Source organism: Balaenoptera ricei, chromosome 14, assembly GCF_028023285.1.
Source record: "Balaenoptera ricei isolate mBalRic1 chromosome 14, mBalRic1.hap2, whole genome shotgun sequence".
Classification (NCBI taxonomy): domain Eukaryota; kingdom Metazoa; phylum Chordata; class Mammalia; order Artiodactyla; family Balaenopteridae; genus Balaenoptera; species Balaenoptera ricei.
In genome coordinates this window covers 77,151,592-77,177,833 of record NC_082652.1, presented here as the reverse complement: position 1 = coordinate 77,177,833, position 26,242 = coordinate 77,151,592, and the positions used below count along the sequence as shown (strand labels likewise).

Sequence of the window (26,242 nt, the reverse complement as noted above, 5' to 3'; positions counted from 1 at the left end):
GTCTCTAGAACAGTGCCTAGCACATAGCAGGCACTCAACAAACATTCGTTAAATGAATAAATCTTTCAAACAACACCCATCATGTCTCACTGTCCACACCTCCCCATCCCCATCTACCCCCTCCCCCTCCCCCTCATGGTCTGTAAGAGAAGCAACCTAGCTTGTAATCTTCAGTGTCTACACAGGGATGTTAAATGCAGCCGTGGGAATGGTATTTATCAGATCTGGGCATGGGCGTGGATTGGATGTGTTTTAGTATAGTTTCTCTTCTATGCAATGTTTTCTTGGACAGATTGAGCTCTTGCTGGGATGTCTGCAAGGAGGAAAGTATCCCTCCTTTAGTCTGGAGTCATCGCTTGATTCCTAGGTTTACTGGCATTTGCCCTTCTCAGCAGCCTCTCTCCCCTCCAACTCTCTTGTTCCTACTAATACCGTCACCCAGTCTGGAGAACTTGGCTCATCTTCCATGCTTCCATCTGCCGGTCAGCTGCAGGTTCTGGCCACTCTGTGCCCTGGCCATTTCTCCTCCGTGGTGTCCCTGGAAGCTCCTCCTCCTTTTCACTTCCACCGGCAACTCCTTCAGGCCCACCTTATGCTACTGTACCAAGTGGTATCCCAATCTTCAGTCTTATCCTTTTTCCAAACTCTCCCCTTTACTTTCCCTAAAACACAACCTGATCATGTCCCTGCTGTGGTCATGAACTTTGAATTGTTTGCAGGTGCTGCCAAAAGCAAGCCCCCAACGCCGTAGCCTGCCTTCAATTGGGACCTGTTTCCAGGCCCCAATTCCCTCACTAGTCTTGTTTACCGATGCACTGCCAGCCATCTGGTCTATCCCATTGTCACTAAACAGGCCCTGTGTTTTCTGGCTTCTGGACATTTGCTCTGTTGTTGGCCTCAGAAAATAAGCACTGGAAGGAACTATTTGAGATCATCTGGTCCAGACTCATTTTATGGATGAGGAAACTGAGGCCCAGAGAGATTAAATGACTGACCAGCACCACCTATTCAAAGACCAAGGGTATCTAATGAAAAAGAAACCCAAGGCAGTCTAGTGTTTAACAATATCGGTTGAATCTTTCATATACTGAAGATCAAATTGGTGGACCACTCTTTGAATATCCTCCTCATGCAACCCGGATCCCCGAAAGTGTGGATCTTTGAGTTCCACCTCAAGCATGGCCTCTTCAATGAAGTCTTCCTTAAGCCCCCAGTTTGGAGTCTGAACTCTTGGCCTCTCTGATCTGCAGATAACTTGCTGTTTGTCTGAGTCCTATCTCCCCTACTACATTTTCAGCAAACTCTTTGATTCATCTTTGACTTTCCTCCATTCTTATCGCAGAGACTTTTCCATAGCAAGTGAGCAGTAAAATTCTGCGGAACAGCGTTTCTGGTGCAAGGGAAGGTGCTTCAAAGCGCCCAGACACCAGCTAGCAACCAGGCACGTGAATCCAAAAGTTCCAATTACACCGCACCACTCGCACGCCGCGCCCTGGCTCCTTTTGACTCCAAACCCGTAAAGGTGAGGGCGTTTGGTTTCAGCCGAAAGCCTGCTTGCTGCAATTACAGGATAAGTTTCTCGAAGTCTTTTGGCGCTGTCTCTTCCCCCACCCTCCGCGCGGCGAACCGCGGCGCGCATTCGGTGACCGGTCCCCGAACGTGACTTGGCATCGAGAGGGTACAGCTCCCCTTACCGAGGGAGCTCAGGTCCCGGGCGAGCCACGGCCTCGCCAGCTTTCCGGGCTGGCGCGGTCACCGACCTCAAGCGGCGGTCAGGCTGGCCGAGGGTGGCGGCGAAGTGACGCGGGGCTGGCGGGGCGGGGTGGCAATCGCGTCCCCAGGGAGGCGGGAGCGTCCGGGGACCCGAGAGCGGGCCAGGCGAGGCGGGGGACGCGCTCGGGGCACGGCCTGGGTGCCCCCCTGCCGCCGGGGCGCACGAGGGCACGGGGCTCGACCTGGGCCGCGTCTGCCGGTGCCGGGGCTCTCAGTCCAGCTCCTCTCCGCCCAGGGGAGGAACAGAAGGAGGGCCGACGGCCGGGCCCGCCCCCAGCCCCAGCTGCGGCTGCCAGTAGGAGACTAGAGGCACCACCCGGGAGCGGAGAAACCAGTTTGGTCGGTCTCGCGGAGCGGGGGGAAAAGGGTTGCCGCAGAGGAAGGGGGCGCGTACGCGGGGCGGGGGAAGGCGGGGAGCCATTGCAGAGCTGCGAGAGCCGGAGGAGCCGCCGCCAACTGGACACGCTTCCCGGGGCCCCGGGCCAGCCCCGTGCGCCATGAAGCGCTAGCGCTGCGGCCAGCGCTGGGGCCGGGCTGGCAGGCGGCGGCTGCGGGCAGGTGCGCAAGCGAGCGCGCGGATAGGCGCGCACCCGGCGGATGCCCCAGCCGGGGCCCAGCGAGCGCCAGGTAAGGAGGGGCGCGGCGCCGGGACCCCTGATCTGCCTCACCCCGCGGGCCCCGCAGGTCCCCTGGCCGCCCGGAGGCGGCGGACTCCGGGGAACAGGGATGCAGTGGCAGCAGCTGTCCGCGCTCTCGGGCTCCTGAGCCCGCAAGGGTGGGATTTGGGTGGCGGTGCCGGGAGCCTTCGCTGCCTCGGGGATGGGGAGACGCAGCTGGTGGGGCAGGCAGCACTGTGGAGAAGGCCATGGGCTTTTCACCTGCGGGAGGAGAGGGAACTTGCGGGACGTGTTTGGGTTCTTCGCTCGTTTGCTACGCTCGGGTCCGGGCTTAAGCTCCGAGGAGCAAGCCTGGCAGGGCCTGTGGGTCCTTGAGGAGGGCCGCTGGTTCCCCTGCAATATCTGTCGCCCCTCTGGAAGCCCCTCTTGACAGGGTTCTGCTGGTGGCCCCTTTGGGAGCCGATGCAAACGCGTCCGAAAAAAGACCTTTGGGCCGAATGTACCGGCAGCACCTTCAGGGAGGGATGGAGGGTGAGGTCGCCTCCACCGCGCCCACTGCGGGACCAGGAACCCTCCAGACATCTTCCGAGGGCCTTAATGCAGGTTGGCAGGTGATGAGGAAGAGGGATACTTTTTTCCCCGGTGATTGTAGGGTCGTATCCGCCAGCTCCCATGGCACTGCCAACAGGCCATCTCCTTCCCTCCCCAGTTTGATGCCCGGCGCTGTCACCTCGCTCTGGGCGTGCGGAGTGGCAGCTTGTTGGGGGAGGGGTGTTGCAGGGAATGGCGAGTGGTTTAACCCCGCCACTTCCCCACTCCTCCCCAAGTGAGGGAAGAGCTTGTAATTGTCCGCCCAGCTTCTCCGAGGGAGTGGAAGCGCCTGGTCCCCGACGGGGGTGGGGAGGGGAGGCTGGGAACGCTGATAAGTAACAGCTGTAGGGGAGGACGAGGGTGCTGAGGGGATGCAGAACGGGGGAGGAGGTTTGATACGTGCAGGGAAGGGGAACCCGAGCTCCATTTCTGCTTAGTGACCCCCTCAACCCCGCCCGAACCCTTCGTCCTGCCCGCGGAGCCCCTGGCGCGCTCGAAGTCCTTGGGTAGCTCCGGACGCCGCCAGTTTCCCCTCCCGGAAACGGCCCGCCCTGTTGGCTTAAGAAAAGTTTCTCTCCCATCTTCCTGGTTGCATTGCCTTCACATCTCTGCCTTCATTGCTCGAGAATGAAATGAGACAACACCGGCGGAGTACTGAAAGACCACCCAGCACGCAGTAGGTTCCAGAGGAAGGTTAACTGCTTTTAAAAACAAAAGCTAAAAATGATGTGTGATAAAATCTCCAGTGATGGTAAACACAAGGGTAGATAAAAAGGGAAAACAACACAAAATGTGAAGTAGAAGTTCTAATTTTCATGTCTGGGCAGTACTTTTGTATTGGACCTAAAATGCCGTTCATTAATTCCGGGCCTGTTGTTGAAGCCCTTATTAAAACCTATTATAAATGCATATACTGTGCAAAAGATGATGAACGGTTATTAGCTGATGCTGATTACTTTCTGGGGGAGAAGTCTGCCTGCCTGCAATTATTCCTTTGAATCCTCTTAATGGTATTCATTAGGTAGTGGAGGCTTCCTTGTTCTAATGTTAGGTGAGAAATCTTAACCTTTGTTCCTTTGCCATTTTATGGTGACTGTACATTCATAATTTTTAGGATTTCTTTGGTCTGTTACTGGGGACCAAACAAGACTCAGACAGCTTAATACTAGTGAACGGAAATGCCAACTGCGTGAAAGCGGCCTTGGCCACTTTCAGGTTTTCTTTCTGTTTTTTATTTTAAGGAAAATGCATATCAGTATTCACTTATTACTTGTTAGTGATAGAACTAGGAGGGGTTTTTCTGCTTGCTTGTTTTTGTAATTGAGCCTTTAAAATAATTTGGTGAAAACATGCATGTGTAAGTTGTCTGCAGGTGTAAAGCAAGTTGAGGATTGGCTCTGTTTCACCTGGATTTCTCTGCGGTCTTGGCACTAACAGCACTGACCACATGTAGCTGTGGAATGTTTCTTACCCTATCTGTTGGCCTTTCCCTCCTCCTTTTTTCTTTTTCCTTCTTTCTTTCTCTTTTTTCTAAAGCAAGGAGTCATGGAAAACATATGGATTTAGATTCCCACAGATTTCAGTTCTTTTACTTTAAATTGTAGTTAACGTTTACAATTTATTCTTATTTTATTTAGTTACTTTAAAAATTGTATAACCTTAGATGAATTCCTAAATTTTCTGAATTTACTCATTTGCTGGAAAAAATATTTTTCAGCCTTCTTGGGTTGTTGAGGATTAAATGAGAGAACAGGTGAACCTTCCTTATACATAATAGGTGTTCGAATGTTGCTTTCTTATTTTGTTTATTAAATGGATATTTTAAAAAGTTAGTATGATGCCCAGATATTTTGTGCATTTTAAATATTTTACTGCCTTACTAAAGTTTGAATTCAATTTTAGTGTTTCCTAAACATTCATGGAATCCAGGTGATCCTTATAACTCACCTGAGAGAGATTTTAATCTACTAGTTACCTTTGCTCTTTAGTTTCAATCATTGTAAAAGAAGCCTATGCTCTTATGAATGCAGAGGAACTTGCTTTTTAGATACCAGAACAAGTTTTATGGGGTCTGTTCATGTCCCACGTCTCTAAAGAGAGGTGCCTTTAAAATTTCTTTGGCACTTAATTTTAGAATTTGCTTCTATATCTGCTTCTAGATTAGTCTCCTGGGACGTGTTTTTTTGGTGGTGTCTTTAGGTATCTTGTGAGTTTTCAGGTCTGTTTGTTGGCATCCTTCAATTAGATTAATTGTATTCATGCCTGTAGGTGTTGTTTTGTTACTTATTCAGATAAGTAAAACTTAATTTGCTACCAGAAGAGTTTTAATAACACAAAAAGAAGATAGGTTTATTCTGTTAAGCAGTTTACTCCCAAATCCCCATCCCTGTGCCCAGCTATAAATAATATCCAGTCTAAGATCTTTTGAGGTCCTGTGTCACCGAAGAGCTGGCATTATGGAGGAAGAGTCTAGAAAGTATACACACACACGCACATCATAGTGTGTGTGTGTGTGTGTGTATAAAACAGTCTTGTTTCTCACTTTTATTGGAAAACAAAGGATTTTTTATCATCTGATTATTTAGGAACATATGAATACTTTTCCTAATTCTTCTAAATGTGTTGCGTGTTAAAATAAATTGCCACCAAAACCATGCACAATGGGAACTATGTTTGGTAACTGGTCCCATGGAGACTGAACCCAGAGGCAGCAGTGAGGGGTTAGTAGCAGGTGCTTTGGAGTCCTGTGACCTGGCTTGGAATCCAGGCCTCACTGCTCCCTAGCTGTATAACCCAGGGCAAGTTATTAGTACTTAATTGATCTAGCTTTAGTTTCCTCATCTGTTAAGATGGAATAGTAATAGTACTACCTCAGAGCATTGTGTGATGAGTTCCAAATGAGAGAATTTATCTAAAAGGGCTTAGCACAGAGCTCAATTAAAAGTAGTCAGTATTATTACTGTTGTGTTGTTGATATCTCTCAGCAAATATTTATGGCTCATGCAGCCATTGCCTTTCTCCTAGACTATGCGGGAAACGGGAATCACTCTGTATGTTAGTATTCATTTAGCAAACATAGGTGTCTGTTTGCACCAGGCATTGGTAAGAAAGAGTCCCCTAGAGCAGGGGCGAGGTTCTGAACTTCCAGATCCAGGGCTTGGGTTCTGGGGCCCAGGTGTCTGGGGAGTGGCACGAAGGACCAGGGCGCTCAGTGACCTAGGGATGTGCTCACTCAGTCCCAGCCACGAGGGGTGACTGCTCCCACCGGGGCATTCTATCCTCCTGCAGAGTGGAGGGAGGCCCTGGGGACATACTGGGTACTGCTGGGTCTCCTTTCCCCCCACTTCCTGTCTGTCTTTCATCTTCCTCACCTCTGTTCTCTTGTTTTAAAAAAAAAAAAAAATTACTCTTCCCTGTTCAAAGCTTGGGAGTTTCTGAACCTTGACTCTTTTTAAAGGATCGGTGCTTTCTGCGTGGTTTCTGAGTTGTGGCACCTGGCAAGCATCGCTAATGACAGAGACCTTTGCTACAATCCCATCCATCCACCCATTCATTCATTCATTTAAAACAATGGCTTGAACATCTTCTCCAGGCGCTGTGCTGGGGATTACCTCCTTGCTTCACGGAAGCCTGCGGGATTCACAGAGGGCCTGAGTCGTGCTTTTTTTATCTTTTCCTCTTTGGTAAGAAAGTAGATCTGGTGTTCTCTCTCTTCCTGCTCTGGACTTTGTCCCTCTCTGCCTGGAGAGATGGTTGCCTTAGACCATGGACGGTGGCCCTGGCTACTCCCAGTTTTGCAGCTCTGTGTTCATTATCAGTCTTCAAGTCCAGTGAACTTGCATTTAATAAAGGAGAGCTGGGCCTGGAGGCTATGGCAGATCAGTGGTAGGAAGCTGGCTCTCAGTCTTGGGGAAAGGACTCCTGGGGTTGGGGGTGTCAGAGGTCACCCTTGTTCTGGAGCCATCCTTCTGTGGTGATGACACCTCCCCCTAGCATGACTGAGAAGCCTGGCACTTTTCACTAAGTACGCGGGTAGCCTGACCTTTGGCTAGCAGCTCTGGTCTTTATTTACAGGGCTGTCATTTATGGCTTTGTCTCTTTGCTGTGTGGCTTTTGTTCACCAGAGTTGAGGTTTGCTTGATTTAGAGCAAGGCAGCATTTGAAACCAGTTTTCTAACCTTTACTCAAATTGAGTTGAGCTGGAATATCCTCATCGGAACAACTCAGGCACCAAGCGTTATCCGCTCACAGTCTCTGATCGCCCATTCTTGCTGTTTGGGGAAGTTCCCGTGGGTTGGATGCATTACTTATTTTATAAAGTGTGATATGATTTGTGTACAAATCTTTACTCTGTCTTCTTGGGACACAGTGAACTACGGAGACTATTCTCTGAGATCAGAGATCTGTGCATCCAGGAGAAACATTTAACCCTCTCTATAAGAAAACAGCCATTTGACTTCGGTGGTTGAAATATTCACTCATGTGGGGAGGCAGGTCGGGGTTTATATAATTCACACTGGAAAAGAGTGGTCCTACCACCATATTAGAAATACATGTGTGGGCCTCTAAGCCAGGCACTGGCAGATGCTCTATAAGCCTCCAGAATTTTTGTTAAAACAATGAAACCAAGAGTGTAGGGTTCTTCAGCTGCTGAGATGGTGAGAACTAAGTGAAAATCTATGCTCTGTTTTTGGTACCAGAACAACATGGGGAGGTGAGGGGGTCCCTCATGAGCTCATCCTAGTGCAGAAGTTTATTTCATGGGACTTTTAATCATGGTAAAATATTTATAAAGTTTGTCATTTTAGCCATTTTTAAGGTGAATTCAGTGGCATTAAGCATATTCACAGTATCTTGCAGCTCTGCCACTATCCACGTCCAGAGCTTTTTCATTGTCCCATTTGGAAACTCTGTATTCATTAAACTGTAACTCCCCATTTCTCCCTCCCTGTGGCCCCTGATAATGTCTATTTGTCTCCATGAATTTGGCTATTCTGAGGTACCTCATGTACGTGGAATCATACAATATGTGTCTTTTTGTGATGCTGATTTCACTCAGCATAATGTCCTCAAGGTTCATCCTTGTCACAGCATGAGTCAGAATTTACTTCCACTTCCTTTTCAAGGCTGAATAATATTCCACCGTGTGTCTATATACCACATTTTGTTGATCCATTCATTGGTTGAGGGGCGTTTGGGTTGTGTCCATCTTTGGCTATTGTGAATAATGCTGTTGCAGACATGGGCATATGAGTATCTGTTTCTTCACGGGAGCTGTTGAGATCTGATTCAGTTTTGTGAGATTCATTGTTCATAGAACGTGGTTAAGATGGGCAGGGACATGTAGCATTTAATATCACACTTTCCTCCAAAACATCTTGGAGATAAGAACAGGAGGAACTGCCGGGAGGCTGGTTACGTGGAAGACACGTGGAGGGCGGCCTCATTTCTCATTTTCACCTGCAGCTGCTCTGACGAAGCTGGTGGTCCTTTAGCATATCATCACGTGCTGGCCTGCAGTGTGGGTGATACCGTGCTGTGTGCTGGGGTGGGCGTAAAAGCTCAGGAGACCTGGCTCCACCATCTGGAGACCTATGCAGACCACAGCTGCCTTCCAGGGAGGATATTCTCTAGTGGAGGCAAAAATCCTTAACTTTCCCCCAGAACTGACTTGAATTAAAGATAAAAAAATTGTTTTTGGAGGAGGCAGGGTTAGAATGAGAGAAAAATGGTTATTTAATGTCTGAAAAATGCAATACTTAAAAATCAGATTGTTTTCTACCATAGGGTAGAATCCATGGTTTTCAAGGTAGGCTTTCAAAAAAGGCAAGAGATCACTAATAGACTGTAGGATGACAGAATCATCAAATGTTGCATCTGTGTACTAATGTGCTTTTTCGTGGAGCAGGATAAAACCCAGAACCCTTTCGATCATGATTAGATGTCAGTCTATTAGGCTAAAGACATCTTAATCTGTATTTTCTAGGGAACAATAGACTCTTATGTGAGTTTTTGCTCATACGGTGCCCTGAAAATTAGCCAAGATAAGGATTTGCATATTTAAAAAGCAAGACTTTTTTTTAAAAGTAAACACACACACACACACACACACACACACACACACACACACACACAGACTTCAAACTAACCCCAAATATCACCATTCTTGGGTGTCATTCCATCTTCCTATCCTGTGCCAGTCCCAGCCACAAAAAGGATATTAATCTCTTGGCGGTTTGATACTTTGTCTAGCTCAGTTTGAGATTGTTTAGAATGTTTTTATTAAATCAGTCTTAGCCTTTCCCCCTTACTTATGAGAAACATGGTGAAAATTCTCAAAGGTCAGTTTGAGAACCTCAGACTCTGAGTGGTGACATAAGTAGCATCCAGCGTGTTCTGGATCCTTGAGATCACTCGGACCAACACTCTTTTTTAAAGCTGAAGAAAGTTTGCTCAGACCCTGTACTCTTAGTAACTGCTGTTCTCATTTCCTGAGTTCTAGCTTCTTGAATGGCTAGAGAAGTAAACTCATGGCTACTCCTAGGGAATTTCCTGTCTCCTTAGTCATTTCACAGAGTGACCCTCCTCCTTAGCCTTTAAAGTCCAAAACAAACAGCCAGCCGGCCAACAGATACTTACAAAGCACATCCTGTGTGCCTGGCACTTGGCATCTATCAGTCAATCAAGGAGCTAAAGAGCCTGCCCTCAAGGAGCTCACGTTCTAGAGAGGGAAGGGAGACCGTGGATAATAAATAGGTAAATTACATGGTATGTTTGAAGATGGGTGCTGCAGGGGATAAAAAGAGAAAGCTGGACAGGGTAAAGGAATTGGGAGGGTGGGCAAGGGAGCAAGATGCAGTTGGAGAGTGGAGAAGGTGGTATCTGGGTGAAGACTCAGCAGGGAGTGGGTGAATCACGAAGATCTGGGGGTGGGGAGAGTGTCCCAGGCAGAGGGGACAGATGACTCGGTGCCTGGCTGGTGTGATGAAGGCAGGTAGTTGGCTATTCCTCCAACCTGTGAGTGGGGAGGGCGGGGCATGGGGAAGACAGAGCAGAGAGGTGCGGAGCTCCATCGTGCAGGGCTTCCTAGGAGCGGAAGGATTTTGGCTGTGACTTTGTGCAAGACGGTAGAGGGGTGGGGGGAGTCGGTGCAGGATGTTGCCCATTGGAGGGTTGTGATCTGTCATTTGACTTGTATTTTAAATAGTCCTTCTGGTTGCTGTGTGGAGACCAGGCCAGGGAGGGCTCTTGGGTTGGGAGACTAGTTAGGAGGCTAAGCCAGGTGAGCTATGTTGGAGCCTGGGACCAGGGTGAGACGTCTGAGAGAGAGAAGATTGTGGATATTTTTTTTAAAGGTAGTGCCAACAGGATTTCCGGACAGATTGGATACGGGGTGTAAGAGAAAGAGGAGCCAAAGATAACTTTCTTGGCAGAGCTTGGGTTGCAAATGGAAATCTGAATTTCAAAACGCTGTCAATTCAGTGTGCTCAGATCACTCATAATAGGTTATAAAGAGGCTCTTCAGAGGTACACATATTTATATAAGGTGTTGGTTCAGAGAACTTCAACAGAGAACTTTGTTTATCATCAGAGCATGTTGTTCTACTTTGCTGGAGGGAGAGGGGAGGTGTTAGAAAATGATGATTTCCAGGAAGCAGAGGCCTTTGCTTGTATTGGAAGGAAGATGGTCTGTAACCAACGGGGTACGCGGGGCAAGGAGGCCTCCTCTGTAAGAGAAAACAGGCTGCCCCGGCAGGCCTGCGGCCAAATTGCTGGCACGGCTGTGATCCCGGCCCCACTCCTCCCAACCTGGCCATGCATTGTCTAATTGGGAAGGCAAGCTTTTTCCAGCCTGCAAACTCAGGCAGGCCACCCCCATCTCCACACACATAGGTTATCTTGTTTCAAACAGTTTTATCGAGATATAATTCATGTACCGTACAATTCATCCTTGTACAGTGTACAATTCCATGGTTTTTAGTATATTGACAGAGTTGTACCGCCATCACCACAGTCTATTTTAGAAGCTTTTCATCACCCCGAAAAAGAAGACCCGTACCCTTTAGCTGTCACTCGTATTCCTTCTCCCCTTAGCTCCTGGCAACCTCTACTCTACTTTCTGACTCTCTGTATTTGCCTATCTGGACATTTTATATAAAAGGAAGCATACAACATATGTTCTTTTGTGATTGACTTACTTCACTTGGCATAATGTTTCCTTGGTGCTTTGCTTAGTGTAATCGTCCACGTTGTAGCATTTATCAGTATTTAAGTTCTTACTTAATTGCTGAGTACACAAGTTACTTTTGCACATGATGCATTCTTGAAAAGAACACAGGAAATGGAAATGTATGTTAGTTACAAATAGATCGACTAATGTTAGAAAGGGAATTGTTTGTGCCCAGAGAGCTAAAATGTCTCTGTGAAGGGGTGTGTGTGTGTGTGTGTGTGTGTGTGTGTGTGTGTGTGTGTGTATATGTGTATGTGTGTGTGTGTGCGCGCACGCACATTAATTTGTTATCTTTCATAGCTGAATACAAAGTACGTGGAATTTGTGAGTGAATCTGAAGGCTAGTGGCTTTCTAGTGGCCTAATGATATTCTTTCATTTAAAAAGTCTACATTTGCTCATTAAATGCCCACTACACTCCAGGTCCCGTGCCAGGTCCTGGTGGTTAATTCTAGGATGAACAAAACAGACAGGGGCCACCCCCTTGTGACACTTAGACGGGCTTGTTGGGGGAGAGGTGGCAGGAGTCGATATTGAACAAAAGAGATATGAAACAAACTGATATAGAATTAGAATCTGTAATAAGCACTTAAAGGGAAATAAGACATGACTGAGAATAACGAGGGCTGACTTTAAAATGGCCCCAGAGGAGCCCAAATGACCTTGGAAGGACGGATGGATAAACACAAAGTGGTCCATCCATACAATGGAATACTATTCAGTCTTAAAACAGAAGGAAATTCTGACACACACCACAACGTGAATGAACCTTGAAGACGTTACGCTGCATGAAATAAGCCAGACACAAAAGGACAACTACTGTACGATTCCACTCATATGAGGTACACAGAATAGTCAAATTCATAGAGGCAAAAAGTAGAACAGTGGTTACCAGGGGCGGAGGGAGGGGGAATGGGAATTATTGCTTAATGAGTACAGAGTTTCAGTTTGGAAGGATGAAAGAGTTCCCGAGGTGGATGGTGGTGATGGCTGCACAACAATGTGAATGTACTTGATATCACTGAACCGTACTCTTAAAAATGGCTAAGATGGTAAATTTTATGTTGTATGTATTTTACTGCAATAAAAGATTTAGCCCAGGAAGATCTCTTGGAGGAGAATATTCTTAAGTTGAGACCAGTTAAGGCTTTTCCTGGTCCAGCCCATAGGAGCAGCATGTGCAAAGACCCTGTGGTGAGAGCTTAGTGCTGTGTTCTGGGAACTGTGAGAAGGCCAGGATAGCTGCGGAGAAGTGACCGTGGGGCCAAGAAACACGGGGTGAGGTATGCAGAGACCAAGCTGATAGGAAGGCATTGATGTATTTGTAAGCAGTGGAGTGCCATGATTTGATTTCTGATTTCAGCTGAAAACTCAGGCTGTGATGGGGAGAATGGGTAGGGGGGAGGGGGCCAAGACCAGAAGCAGGGAGGAGACCAGTTAGGAGGCTGCTGCAGTGGCCGAAAGAGAGAGATCATGGGGGCTTGGGCCAGGATGACAGAGTGGAGGTGAGATGCAGAGGGCAGGAGCTGCATTTTAGAAATGGAGTCTCGGTCTTGGTGATGGATCAGATTCGAGGACCTCACGGAAGGGAAGGAGCAGGTGATTCTCAGGTTTCTAACATAAGGGATGGAAGATAATGATGTCAGAGACAGAGGAGCAGGCTGGAAGATTAAGAATTCAGCTTTGGTCGTGTTAACTTCCAGTTGCTGGGACACCCAGGAGTGGCCAGAGGTCAAGCTCTGATAGATTCAGAAATCTTGGCTGGAGACACGTAAACTTGGGAACCAGAAGCGTGGAGTTGGGTATGACGATTTCCACAGGGACGTTGGAAACCTTATGAAACAAGTGCTTCCCATCCTTGGGGTCAGCCTTTTAATTTTGGCCTTTTTTTGTGAAATCATACCTTCAACTATTTTTTAATGCCAATAAAGCATTTAAATTTGAGCAGAGAAAGCACCTGTGCAAATGCTCTAGCCTTGCTTTATGGACAAGGATGGCAGTGGAAGCCTGATACAGTATTGCCTAGTTGGCAGGACCAACACACACAGATCAAAATGTTTGTATCAGACGCGGGAAGGGGCCAGTTGTATATTTAATGGGAACTCACTAAAGTCAGGGAATTTCTCATGGACAGTAGGGTATTTAAAATGGCTTGTGTGGCCTCGTCTAAAAACCAAGTCATGGGGCTCCCCTGGTGGTGCAGTGGTTAAGAATCCGCCTGCCAGTGCAGCGGACCTGGGTTCGAGCCCTGGTCTGGGAAGATCCCACATGCCGCGGAGCAACTAAGCCCGTGTGCCGCAACTACTGAAGCCCGGGCACCTAGAGCCCGTGCTCCTCAATAAGAGAAGCCACCGTGATGAGAAGCCCGGGCACCGCAACGAAGAGTAGCCCCCGCTCGCCACAACTAGAGAAGGCCCGCGTGCAACACCGAAGACCAAATGCAGCCAAAAAAAACCCCACACCAAATCATGCTTTTTAATATGTGTATAGGGTGTATGACAAAATACACCTAGATCCTTCCCTCCTCTACTTCTGCCTCAATTGGTCTCCACTTAAAAGGTGATCCTGAGGTTTTTACTTTATGTCTTTGCTTGTTTTCTGGTCTGTTGCAGGCACCATCTTTAGACTAACTCTGAGCATGCCATGTTTGCACATGTCCTTAGTGATATTCAAATGGCAGGGTTATTAGTATTTAATAACCCTGGTATTGTGATAGACTCTTTTAAAACAGGGGCTATTGTTTAAGGAGGAAGACATTCAGTGCAAAAGGAAAAAGGATGACAGTGAAATATTTGATCATTAGAATGCTTTCCGTAGGAAAGGAACGTTTTCATTCCTGCAGTTATGCAATTGTGTCTACTAACTTTACCTGATAACAAATGTCATTTCCCTTTTTACCCAGAATTCTACTGGGACAGAGCACATTCCCTCTGTCTCAGGGTCTCTGCATATGCTGTGTTCTTCACCTGTGACCCTCTTTCCCCTCCCCTCTCCACCTGCTGACCAGGTGCTACTTCCTCCTGGAAGACTTCCTGCTTCTTCACGTTCCCAGGTCAAAGTGAGGGGCCCCTCCTTTGCTCCAGTCCCTCTCTGTGCGTTCCTCTCCCAGCTTGGATCACGCCATCTCAGAGACGGTGGCTAGCTTTTATTTCACGTGCCAACTTGGCTTGATGCGTAGTAGTTGCCTAGATACTGGTTTTCAAAGTATGGTCCCAGAAGCAGCAGCAGCAACACAGCTGAGGGTCCCACCCAGACTTACTGAATCAGCAACTCAGGAAGTGGAACCCAGCATTCTGTGGCTCAACAAAACTTCCAGATGGTTCTGATGGCGCTCCAGGTTGAGACTCACTGGCCTAGTAGAGGTATTGGATGAGTAGGATTCCAAGGCAATGTCCAGCCATGACAGGGAAGAATGTGTTAGGATTCCTTGGTGACGAAGCCTCAAGCAGGCGAGAAGCAGGAAGGATGCGGTCCAGGGGTGTGTCATCCCTGAACGCTATCGTGATTGCTGGTCTGTTTGTCTCTTGCACGAGGCTGTCACCTCGGTGAGAAGAGCCCCTTTTTAAGGTTCACTCATGTTGTAGCCCGGCCCCCAGCACAGTGCTTAAATTGTAGGAGCTGTTCTAAATACAATTATATCTTAAGTGTATTAAGTTGGTGGTTTTTGCAGTGACCCTGGCATAAAAAGAACCCACTATAGCCTGATCACATGAATTTTATGGCTTTCATTCTTTTAGAAAGATGCCAGATGAGACTAACCAAGTTCTTGGACCTTATTACTTAGCAAAATAGTCACACACAAAAATAGATATTTTAAGATTTTGGTCCCGCCTTTTGTAACTTATTGCCATTCTTTTGCAAATGCCACATAATACCGGGGATTATTTTTAGTTAGCTCCTATTCGGGAAAAATGGACTCTTGTGACATCTTGGTCTGGGTTAGAGATCTTTTTACTAATGATACTTGGAAACTTCTAGATCATTCTATAACTCTGAACTAGAAAATATTTGCATCCAAGGGAAAACAGCTAATGCCTATATTCACTCACTGTTCTGGTTTGGGTTTATGTTATCGTCAAAAGATAATGAGTTTTCAGGATCTGGAAAGTATTTTGGGGTTAGTATAACAATTGTTTTCCGTGAGATGGAGCAAAGTGAAGCTTAATACTAGGTCTGCTTTTATTCAATCAATTTTATGTGCTTGTCCACAAAGCCAGAACTTGAGAAAGTTGACATGATTTGTGGGACACTTACCCTGGGTTGGCTGTGAACATGTTGAGACAGAAACAGGCACCAGGTTTATTAAAAACTTTTCAAAAATATCCCTGACCTACTCAACCAGAGGTGATTTGGGCCCCCAGGGGGCATTTTTGGTTGTCACAACGTAGGGGATGCCACTAGCATCTAGGGGTTGAGGCTGGGAATGTTGCTAAACAGACGATGCACAGGACAGCTCCCACCGTGAAAAAGTCTCCCACCCAGAGTGTCAATAGTGCCAAGGCTGAGAAATCCTGCTGTAAATGATGGACAGGCATGATCATAAAATGCTGGGGTTCTGCAGGACTCAGTCCCAGGCTTGCTTCCCCCTCTACGAGGTAATCGCCTCTATTTCTTTTTTTTTTTAATTTATTTTTTTTTATAAATTTATTTTTATGTATTTATTTTTGGCTGCGTTGGGTCTTCGTTGCTGTGCGCGGGCTTCTCATTGCGGTGGCTTCTCGTTGCGGAGCACGGGCTCTAGGCGCGTGGGCTTCAGTAGTTGTGGCACGTGGGCTCAGTAGTTGTGGTGCATGGGCTTAGTTACTCTGCGGCATGAGGGATTTTCCCAGACCAGGGCTTGAACCCATGTTCCCTGCATTGGCAGGCGGATTTTTTTTTTTTTTTTTTTTTTTTTTTAGAGTGTACACAATAGTTTTTAATATATACGAAAGTTGTAAGACCATCACAACAATCAATTTGAGAGCATTTTCATCACTCCCAAAGGCAAGTGGATTCTTAACCACTGAGCCACCAGGGAAGCCCAATCGCCTCTATTTCTATGGCTTTAAAAACTATTAATGTGCCGATTTCTGCTGACTTTCCATTACAGTCAGCTTTTTCTCCCTGCCAGCCTGTTCTCTCCACTTGAGTATCTCTTGAGAGCGCCTGCCCCAGACACAGCACATCCAGCACTGAACCCCAACCAGTTTAGAAGATGACTCCTCTCTAGCTGGACTTGGGCTGTGACCCCTTTCTCTCCCGCACGACACCACCTTGACTTTCATTTCCATTCCATCTCCAAGATCTGTTGCTTCTACCTCCAGAAGATCTTGAATCCACCTGGTTCTCTCCACCTGCCACCCCCTCAGTTCCAGCCACCCCCTCCCTCTCCTGGACCATCCCAGGAATCTCCTGACTGATGCCTCTCTCCATTTTCCACCTTCTAGCCCAGAGCAGCCATTCATCCCGAAGCACGTCCACACCCGCCTGCAAAAGCCTTTTGTAGCTCAGCATTGCAGTTACAACAGCATTTACCTCCTTTCCATGGCTCGCCAGGCCCGGCCTGCTCCGACCCCTGCTTCCTCCCCGCTAGGTCTGTTCTTGTCCTACTTCAGTTTCTGGAGCATGACGAGCCCTTTCCTGTCTCAGCACCTACACATTTGTTGCTTTCTCGCCTGAAAAACTCTTCCCCTGAATGAATCCTCCTTATCTTTTGCTTTTCGGCTCAAGTGTCATTTCCTCAGAGCGTTCTCTGACCACCCTAATGAAATAGGTCTCTCCCAATGTATGCCCTCTGTTCTTTTTCTCTTGTACTCACGAGAGCGTAACCCTTTATTTATCTATGGGATGACTGGTGTGCTGCCCTATGAGCCTGGAAGCTTCTGTCCTGCTCACTACAGCTCAGTGGCTGACAGAATGGCCGAAGCTTGTGGTTTGATGACTATCAGTGGAATGTTAGTGGGAGTGAGTGGGTGGGGAATGAATGGAGACCAGCCTGGAGGGGTGAGGGAGGGGTGTGTGAAACTCGAGGCTATGGGGGCACAGAGGAGGGAGTTACTAGCTCAGTTTAGGGGTGTTCAGGAAGGTTCCCAAGAAGGGGTTACATTGGAGGGCCATCTGGAGGAATGATTTGGGTTCCTCAGAAGAATGACTTGGGGAAATAATAAAAAGTTCCGATTGGGGTGGGGGTAATACTGGAAATTAAGCGGATCTTAAAGAAAATCTGGTGCCTGATTGTGCCCACCCATGGCTGGGATGGACCTTCCAGAAAGTGGCTACTTCTATAGTGTAGACCAATGGCTTCTCAAACATGGATGCACATGTGAATCTCCTGGGGGTTCTTGTTAAAATGTGGATTCTGGTTTGGTTGGTGGTGAAATTCTGTAATCCTCATGAGCTCTTGATCATGGAGATGCGGCTGGTCGCTGACCTCACGTTGAGTAGCAAGGACACTGAGGATGGGGAGGACCAGATACGCTGATGAAAGAACAACAGCCAGGGGCCTTTGACAAATGGTAGAAAAGATGACTTCCGTGTTTTCTCCAATACTTAATTTTCTTTTAGATTTTCCTGTGAATCGTGTCAAGAAGTATTTTATGGCTTCATTTTCAACATCTACCAGCTGTATTTGATATCTTTTTTTAAAATTTATTTTATTTTATTTTTGGATCTGTTGGGTCTTCGTTGCTGCACGCGGGCTTTCTCTAGTTGTGGCAAGTGGGGGCTACTCTTTGTTGCAGTACACAGGCTTCTCATTGCGGTGGTTTCTCTTGTTGCAGAGCACAGGCTCTAGGCTCTTGGGCTTCAGTAGTTGCAGCACGCAGGCTCAGTAGTTGTGGCGCACAGGCTCTAGAGCACAGGCTCAGTAGTTGTGGCGCACGGGCTTAGTTGCTCCGCAGCATGTGGGATCTTCCTGGACCAGGGCTCGAACTCGTGTCCCCTGCATTGGCAGGCGGATTCTTAACCACTGCGCCACCAGGGAAGTCCCTGTATTTGATATCTTTAAAGTTCTTATTTTACATGGGCCTGCATATATGATTAAAAGAAATAGAAACATTAAAAAGTTGTTGTTTTGAGACAGATGCATCCGTCCTGTTTTATGACTGTCATCCTTTTCAAAGAACCACAATAAATACAGTAGTACTTCTCTTAGACAGGAATTCACTTAGATATTATCGTCTCCATGCCTTCATTCCTCCAGGTGCACTCTTCCCACTCTAATCTGACCATTATCTGTTTTATGCCTTCTCTGTAGGGCATTTTTAGCCCAGACAGTCTGTTCTCTGCCACCTGTCGTACTTCTGGGCATCACCCCCCTGCCCTATCAACCTGTGTATCTTCAGAAAAGACAAACCAGTATTAATCTAGGCCAGTCATCATTCAGAGGCTAAATCTGTTTTCCTTAAAGAACCACGTTACAGTCCAGACTGAAACAAATGGATTTCATGTTCTCTGGAGCCTTCCTTGAGATGCATAAACCAGAGGTGACTGAGGAATTGTCTGTGCGTGGAAGCGTGCAGCCCATTCTTGGCTGTGCAATACATGAGGTGGTCAAACTTGGCTACAAACTAGAATCACTTGTGGAGCATCAAATATATTGATGCCGGAGATTCTGATCACCCAACCGGGGTGCACCTGACGTCATTCTAACCCGAAGTCAAGGCAGAGAGCTGCTTGGATGCTGTAAGAGTCTGCTGTCTATGGGGTGTCTTTTAGTGTATCAAAAACTCACTCAATTTTATGGAAATGTCTAGATATAAACATTGGGGGAAGTGATTGAAATAAATGAGTGGAATAAGACATTGGACTGGATTCTGAAAAGCATCAGCTTGTGAGTGGCCTTGATTCAGTCACTTAACCTCATAGCTAAGTTCTGTGTAGTGATTTGCTGATTACCAAGTACCTTCACATGCTGGACATTAGTTTCACAAGAATTCTAAAGGGAGGGCAGGGCACCTTTTTCCCCCTTTACCTTTTCTTGAGGGAACACAATTCTTTATTGTTTAAGGTTCAGCTTCAGTGTTCTTCTGGCCTGGAGCCCCTCCCGGGTACTTTACAGGCTCGGTCAGGTACCAGGCTGGGTCAGGTATGACTTCTTCAAGCTCCCACTGCATCTGAGGCATGCAACCCTCTCCTGCCCTTACCATATTGAACTGTAATGATCTCTGTGATGGTTTCTCTCCTCTTGAGGAGACTGTCATCATATCTTATTCATCCCAAGTGTCCATAGCCTAGTAGGCATTCAATAACTGTTTGAAGATTTAGGTAATCCATTAATCACCACTTTACAGATGGAGACACTGGGGCCGGGGGGAGACTCAATACAGGTCCAGTACTGTCACCTCCCCTAACCTTTCTGAGCTCCAAATTCCTCTTGTAGAAATGAAGAGTTTGGACATTTTCTCTAATAACCCTTATGGCTCTAAAATAAGTGGTTCTATTTTAAGATCTTAACTACTTGATAGTGTTGTATAAAAACTCAACAGAGCTCTTCAGATGGGTATGAAAGCCTTGAGAATAAAAGAGTAAAGAATATGATCAAAATAACTCATCGGTTGGCCAGAACGGAAATTCATATTTACATTTTAGCCTAGACCAGGAACCTGGTCCTAACTCTTGTGCATCAATACAATCTACTTTCTCAGGAGGTTGAGAAAGTAGACACTCCTGGGTCCTCACCCTTTTCTTTTTCTGACGTTCCCCAAGTGGTTTGGAAATAGATCAGTCTGAACTGAAGGCCTGCCTTTTGGTGTTCAGGAGGTGGCTCACATCTGACCAGCAGTGGTTATGTGAATGGTCTGTAAGTCTGTTTAATGAATTTTAACCACCTGGCTGACCCAAAAGCAGCCTGTTTGCACAGCCAGCGTTGGCCAGGCCACATAACTCATGCTTGCATTGCTGAGACAAGGAAGTTGTCTTCTGTCCAAATCATGATGGAATCAGGGACGTGGCTGCTGAAACTGGACTCTTGACCACTTAGAAATCATCTCCTAATCAGTTAGGGTGAGGAGGAGGGGCTGGTGAGCTGGAAAAGGAAATGTGAAACCACATCTTTCTCTTAGGATAAAACCGTTCACAGGAAAAATAAGTTTTTCACATCTTGTGTGCAATATTATTGCCATCAGGCAACCCCTTTGGCTAAAGCCAACGAACAGATTTTCAGGGCTGCAAAATGTGAGGAGGAGGCAAGTGTATCTGAGAGTTTAAACGAAATAATTTCTCTGGCCTTGGGTATCACCGGCAAACTCTTGTAAAGCCTTATTGCCTGTGTAATTGTGACTCTTCCGCCCACCCACACATCTTCCGAGTTTTCTTGGTCTTCCCCCCAACCCTGCCCTGAATTGGAAGCCAGCCTACCATAGTTGAACAGGACGATAAGATCTGACTCTTTTAATTGTTATATTCCCGAATCTGTTAATATACGTAAACATACAACAGGATGTTCCTTACAGCTGCACATAGTGACTTGGGAGCCAGACCAGAGGGAACCATTTACAGAGTGAATCCTGTTAAAACCTTCAGCTATGTTTAGAGTCAAGGTGAACTTATGCATTTTCATTTTAAAAGGACTTTTTAAAGAAATTGACAAGTTGAATATTTGTTAACCCTTTCAAGGATTCACTCAAGTGAGGAAAAGAAAAAATCTTGTTTGCTTTTTTTTTTTTTTTAACCTATGTTACATATACTGATAAGCTCGTGAATTTGAGATTCATCATAATCGAAGACGAGGATCAGATATGTGAACTTCAAGGTCAGTTGATTTCTTCAGCTTTTGAACTCTAGCATTTAAATGCCACAGTGCTTTACGATGGGCTTCACAGAAAGCTAATGTTTGACATTATACCTGAGTATTTTCTCTTTCATTGCACAAGTTAAGAATTGATAATTAGTCATTCCAAAAAGAATAGGATATAAACACCACGTACGGTGTTGTGAACATAAAAAAAAATGAACATCAGACCATAGCTGATACCAACTTTGATGTTGAACGTTAATTGTGAATTTTATCTTTGCCTCTTCTGGGAGCCCCCCAGCTCCATCCATGAGAGCTTATAATGCCTCTGATCTTCCGAAGCTGGTCTGAGTGAAGTTGTGTCTCTCTGGTTTCATTTTACTGCGAGACCTCTCATGGTTGTTCCATAAGAGCTGTCTCAAATGACTTTTGACCAAATTTGGGACCCTGCTACAATGTCTCAGGTTTCTCATTAAGTGTAATTTGTGGCTTTTGTTTCTGGGTATTCACTCTCATGTGTGGTCTGGACCTGGTGATGCGATTCTAATGCATAGAATGTGGCAAAAGGGATGGGATGTCATGTCCAAGGCTAGGGTGCAAAAAGACTCCTTGGACTTGCACTTAAGGTCTTCTGCCTATTTTTCGATTGGGTTATTTGTTTTTTTGTTGTTGAGTTGTATGAGCTGTTTGTATATTTTTGAGATTAAGCCCTTGTCTGTTGCATCCTTGGACCTGCACTGAGCAAAGCCTGCTGCCATATTGTGAGCTGCCCTATGGAGAGATGCACATGGCAAAGAACTTAGGGCAGCCAGTAGCCCATGAGGAACCAAATCCCGCCAACAGCCCTCTGAGTGAGCTGGGAGCCTTCCCAGGTGAACTCTTAGAGGACTGCACCCTGGGTGACACCTTGACTGTAGCCTTTGAGAGGCCCTGAGCCATGCCCGAGTTCCTGGGCCACTGAAACTGAGCTAATACTTGTGTTTTAACTGCTAAATTTGGGGGGAGGGTTGTTATGTAGCAATCAGTAACTAATACAAGGACAAAGATTTAAGGGGTACAATTAAAGTGTCCCCTGCCTTCAGGGAGCTCACCATCTATCTAGTAAGCTCTTCGGTTGCCAAGCACTGTAGGTAAGCCAAGATGTCAAGTCATCATTGTTATTTCCTGATGAAGGGCTCCAGCGAAAATAGTTTCCAAGCTTCAGTTTTTGTTCCACGTATTGTTTTTCAGTTTAATTAACCTTCAAAAGGTATGAGAGATGTACAGTGTAAAATAAATCTTCCTGCCCCCTTTTACCCTAGTCCCCCTCCCCCAAGGCAACAGCTATTGTGAGTTTATGGTTAACCTTCTAGAGACAGTCTTTGCATTTACAAATGTGAACATGCATATTTCTTTTCTTCCCCTAACACAAATGGGGCAGTGGGATTTGACTTTCAACTTCCGCTTAAAATCTTGATACGCAACAGATTGAAACCTTAAATAATTTCTGCCAACGGATTCTTCTCTTAATAGATAAGAAATTAACTTGAGGAAGCAGTTGAAGAACCTTTGAAAGGAAGATAACATGTTGCATAATGATAGGGCAGAACGATAGCAGGACCCAGAGGAGCCGTCTGGGTTGTCTTCTTGCCTGTGGGCAGGAGAGTAGTTAACACATCCAGGTGGGCTGCTCTTGAGGGGCTTCCACAATGAAGCATCACGTTGATCTTTGGGGAAAGGGGTGATGAAAATAACTGTCCATATCAGAAAATAAATATCAATAAATAAAAATAAATATAAATAAAAGATAAAATATGAAAATAAAGATCAGAAAAAAAAAAATCAGTTGTTCCAGACTTTGCTCCCCTTATCTTCCAGCCAACTTCTCCCTAAGAACCCTTTTTGTTGTGAAATATTAGATTGTGTGTGTGTGTGTGTGACTTGCTTCTGGTCACCTTAGCGAACTAAGATGACCCTGGGTTAGATGTGGAATGAGTCCTGAGAACAGAGATGAAGAAGAAAGTGACGGGCTTGTTCCTGCCGTTTTATGCCTGTTTCTTTTTATCACCCCCGTGGTGGAGACCCCGGTGGTAGCTGTTGTTAATCATGTGGATGGTGTCCCAGGCTGTCAGGACAAGAGTTAGGTCCTTCCCAGCTGGCCCTGAGACCTTTGCCACACATCTTAACCTCTTCATGTCTCCATTAACCTTCTGCAAGGTGAAGGTGATTGAATCATAACTTTCAAGAATGGCGGAAGCCTAATTAGCATGGTATTTGAAGACTAATAAATGCCTTAGAAGAAGGGTGCCTTATGAATTGAGGTGGTACTATCATTACAGTCATTACCTTTAAAATTCTAGACGGCCTGCCGAACAAGTTGCAATGGAGGCGAAAGAACAATTGGGCAGAGTTCAGCTGAACACAGATGGTTCGTTTTGTTTCCTTAATGTGTAGTATTGGCTTTAAATGGAATTAAATCATGAAGTAGGCTGGTTTGTTATGCCGACTCACAAGATCGGCCAGTCCTTTGCAATAATTGTTCAAAGAACCATAGAAGAAGGTGGCTTACATCCCTTTCATTGGGATCCAGTGTGTTGTCTAGTTTTTGTCCTGGCATGTTTACTAGATACTCATTTAAAAAAAAATTTTTTTTTAACATCTTTATTGGAGTATAATTACTTTACAATGGTGTGTTAGTTTCTGCTGTATAACAAAGTGAATCAGCTATATGTATACATATATCCCCATATCCCCTCCCTCTTGCGTCTCCCTCCCACCCTCCCTCTCCCACCCCTCTAAGTGGTCACGAAGCACCGAGCTGATCTCCCTGTGCTATGCGGCTGCTTCCCACTAGCTATCTATTTCACATTTGGTAGTGTAGATACTCATTTTAAATGAATGCTTAACTATTTCACTGCTCCCTGATAGAATCTCTTTCTATAGGTAGAAGAACCAGTTAATGTTTGTTTTAGGCCCCTCATCTGTGACCCTGATGATATGGAGTGAGAATCCCTCCCTCCATCCATCTCTGCCTCTGTTTTCTTCCTTCCTTTCTGTCTTCCTTTCCTTCCTTCCTTTTCTTTCTCTTTCTTTCTCCCTTTCCTTCCTTCCTTCCTTCCTTTCTCTCTTTCTCTCTCTCTCTCGCTCTCTCTTTCTCTCTTTTCTTTCATTCTGTCTTTCACCAAATATTTGAATACCTACTGTGTGCAAGCTGCTGGCTAGAAGTTCTGGATACTGCAGGGAGAAAAATGAGACACAGTCCCCTGGCCTCATGGAGCTTACATTCTCGTGTAGAGAGACCTTGGTCATTAAGGACATTAAGAAGTGGAATGTCATCTATCAGTGATAAATGCAAAGCAAAAAATAAATTGGCACAAGGGGGGTAAAGAGTAAGGATGAAAGAGGTGAGGGCTTATGGTTTTACACAGATGACTGGGGAGGCCTCATTAACAAGGTGACCTTTCATCCAACCAGCAAATATTCAAATGCCTCTGACCTGCAAGGCCTTCACAGTCTCACCTGAGTCCCCCTCTCCAGCCATCCCCTCCAACCATCGTCTTCCTATACCTGCCTTCACTTCAGTAACTAAACTAACCCTGTGTCCTTCCATGCTTTGGAACCTTCGCGCCCATGGTTTCCTCTCCTGAAACGTCTTGCTTCTCTTACTTCGCATCTCCCAGCCTGACCACGGACCCACCTGACCTTCAAGGCCCAATTCAATCAACTTCCCTCCTCTCTCTGTCCTTCCCTGAAGTCCCAGCTCTTCAGGTGTAATTGACTTCTCTTCCTATGGACCCCCCTCCTAGCACCTGTCACAGTGAATTATATTATGGTGAGGTGTGTTTTTGTCACTGTTGCTGCATGGGCTGCAAGCCTGTGAGGCCAAGGACCATATTTTATATCTCTCTATACTTCATATACTTAGATGTGCTTCATATGCTATGTGTACTTTACATCTTTATATATCTCGCTGTATCTTTATATACTTTATATATAACTAATAATTTCTTGTATTAATTTGGGGGTTAACAGAGGAAATGGTGAAATTTTACATTGTATGAGTCTTGTTCCTTATGATTAGTCTTTACTCTTTTTGTAAAGCACTGATGTGGGTAACAAAATTACAAGTGTGACATTGGAGATGGTAGGAAGGTTCTTTCTGAACTTGGAGCTCTAGGATCTGGTTTATTTGTCTCAAAGCTAAAGGCCTCTTTCCTCCCAGGTAATCATGAATTTCTGGGCCTCAGGCTGTGCTTCCTTCTGAATGTGGTTTTTCTGGTTGTTCCAAGCGAAATACAGAGTGTGCCTCTTGACGTTACTGGAAAACTAATTTATCTTGTTTGATACCACTCAAATCTTCGGAAACTGGATGTATTCTGATCAGCTCATTGGTTTCCATTGTCAGGGATTACAGTAAAATTTAGTCTTGAGGCCAGTACCCCAGGGCATGCCGCTCTGTGTGTGGCCTGAGAGACTCATGAGGCTTTGACAGCTCTCACTTGTTAAAAAGGAAATTCAACATTGGACTTTTAAAGTGCAAATGCCTAAAAAGGACTCCTCAGCCTGATTCTTGGAAGCTTAAGTAAGGAAAACCTGGTAACCTCAGATCACTTAGGAATTATGAAGAAGGCAGATTGAAGGGTCAGAATAAGGCACAGAAGGGAATTATCTCGAAATATGAGAGGTACAAAGTCCAGTGCTGGGGGTGGGCTGTATCGTGCTCAGTGAAGCCATCTGAGCGTGTGAAGGACGACTAACATATCCTCTAAAGGAGGGAGTTTTTCGCCAACAGAAATAGCTCTATTGTGATTTGATGAGGTAGTTGTGAAAAAAGTTTTACTGTCTTAATTCTCCCATCAGTTGTATCAGCACTAAGTCCACATTTCCTCCTGATAAAAATGAAAGTCCATTTCTTAGTAGAGAGGAGGTGCTAAATAACCCACGTCTGACTGTCCCCTCCCCCTTTTCTGTCTCTTTCTCTTTAACATGTCCAGATGTTGTCACCTGTGGGTATATTGCCATGCACTTGAGGTCTGCTGCAGGAGACAGGCTCCACGCACCTGTCCTTCACACGTGGTTTGCCCCGCTGGCTGGTTAATCTCAAGTCCCCGTCCCAGCCTCTCCTTCTCCTCCAGCCGCTTCCCACCCCTGAAACTCTTGTCTCAATGGTTTGACTCTGAGGGCTCCTTGTTCTCACAGTGGGCTGGCTGGACACAATGGAATCAGTATTGTGTTGCACGCAGGTCATGGACCAAGGAAGATGCGGAGTGGAGAGAGGGCCTCTGGCCTTCCAAACTGAACAGAAACATTAATGCACAAGGTGACCAAGTTCCCTGGTATC

The 26,242-nt window shown here is 46.0% G+C and overlaps 1 protein-coding gene across 2 annotated transcripts in view; it reads left to right on the top strand.

Annotated features, from left to right (window-relative positions):
* Window positions 1-2,182: 2,182 nt before the first annotated feature.
* ATP8B1 (ATPase phospholipid transporting 8B1) overlaps window positions 2,183-26,242 on the top strand; it is a 110,947-nt gene continuing 86,887 nt past the window's right edge. Inside the window, exon 1 of one of the 2 annotated variants that reach the window (XM_059894617.1) lies at window positions 2,183-2,400. The gene's annotated coding sequence lies outside the window, so the exon portion shown is untranslated. Of the gene's footprint in view, window positions 2,401-3,573; window positions 3,662-26,242 lie in introns of those variants that run through there. The other variant, XM_059894618.1, reaches the window with a different exon arrangement.